This window comes from Tenrec ecaudatus, chromosome 2, assembly GCF_050624435.1.
Source record: "Tenrec ecaudatus isolate mTenEca1 chromosome 2, mTenEca1.hap1, whole genome shotgun sequence".
Classification (NCBI taxonomy): domain Eukaryota; kingdom Metazoa; phylum Chordata; class Mammalia; order Afrosoricida; family Tenrecidae; genus Tenrec; species Tenrec ecaudatus.
Genome location: NC_134531.1, coordinates 107,846,218 through 107,848,121, shown reverse-complemented (window position 1 = coordinate 107,848,121; position 1,904 = coordinate 107,846,218).

Genomic DNA, 1,904 nt, shown 5'->3' with positions numbered 1-1,904 from the left:
CAATGGTGTTTGTAGGAGAGGGGAACCTTGTTATAGAACTGTTCCGAAATGAAATACTCATTTGCTATAATAAATTTAGGGAACACTCTTACGTGGTGGTAGGAATGCAAGATGGCACAGCTGATATGGCAAAACAATTTGACTATTTCTATAAAAATTAAATAGAGAACTAGTATATGAGCCATAAATGGCCCTTTTATGCACATATTCAAAATAATTGGAACAGTGAATGAGACGCCTGTACTTCAGTGCTCATTGCAGCATTATTCATGATAGCAAAAAGTAGAAACAGCTCAATGTCAATCAACAGTTGAAAGTGTAAACAGAGGTATTTATTATTCATTTATAAGAGAAATGGAATTCTGATGCATGCAACCACATAGACCACATTTAAAATATTGTGCTCAGTGGAGCGTTTGACATAAAACAACAATTATTATTTAATTGCACTCATGTGAAATATTTAGAATTTTCAAATGCTTACAGAATACAATGATTATTGGTCACCAGATCCAGTAGGAGGGTGAAATGAAAATAATTTTAATTATATGAATTCATATATATTCTTTTGAAAAGTTAGTGGAAAATTCCATTACAGTTTAATTCCTTGTTTTTTCCAGGTACTTTTTGAAATCCCCTTCACACATCAATAGTCAAATACATAGTTAATGATGAGAATTTAGAAATGTAAATGCCAGGCTTACAACAGAAGTAGTACACCTGCTCAGCCCCTTGTATTTAACAATGCACTGGTAGTCCTGTACAGTAAATAGAATGAGAAGGAAAGTAAATGGCATTGAAATTACAAAGTAAACACAAAAACAGATGTTTAACTGACAAGTCATCTATATTGAAAGCTCTTTAATGTAAATAGGAGATATTAGAAAAGGTGGATTATTAAGTACTTGAACATATGAATCAATATAAAATCAATAGTATTTAAATAGAGAATTAATAAAATGGTTTGCTTGTGTTTTATTAACTACATGAAGGCATTCAACTGTTTTTATGTTAACAAACTCTATGGATAGCCTTGAGAAGAAATACCAGTACACTTCATTGTGCTCCTGAGATACATGTACATGGATCAAGAGGCAGTTGTGGGAACAGAATAAGGGAGTACAACATGGCTTGAAATCATGTCATTGTTGTATCCTCTCACCATACTTCTTCAAACTGTATGCTGAGAAAATCAAAAGAGAAGCTGAATTATATGAAGAAGAATGTGGCATCAGGATAGAAGGAAGGTTTATAAACAACTTGTGCTATGTAGGTGACACAAACTTGCTTGCTGAAATTGAGGAGAACTTGAAGAACTTATTGATAAAGATCAAGGATTGCAGCCTTCAATATGGGTTCCAATTCAATGAAAGGAAGATCAAAATCCTCACAACTGGACAAACTGGGCCATTATGATAAATTGAGAAAAATAGAAGCTGTCAAGAATTTCATCTTCCTATGATAAAAAATAGCATCACTGTAATTGAGGGGGAGTGCGGAGTGTAGAACCAAAGCCCATCAGTAGGCAATTGGACATCCCCTTAGAGAAGGGTTGTGGGGAGGAGACAAGCCTGTCAGGAGGCAGTATAGCACCGATGAAAAACATACAACATTCCTGTAGTTCTTTAATGCTTCCTGTCCCCCACTATCATGACCCAAATTCTACCTTAAAAATCTGGCTAGACCATAGCATGCATATGGGTACAGATAAGAGCTGGAAACACAGGAAATATTGAGAGTAGGAAGGTAAGGTGAAAGTGAGGGATAAAGGAGGAACTGATCACAGTGATCTACTGATAACCCCCTCCGAGGGGGATGGAAAACAGAAAAGTGGGTGAAGGGAGACATCAGTCAGTATAAGACATGAAATAATAATAATAATTTATAAATTATTAAGGGTTTAT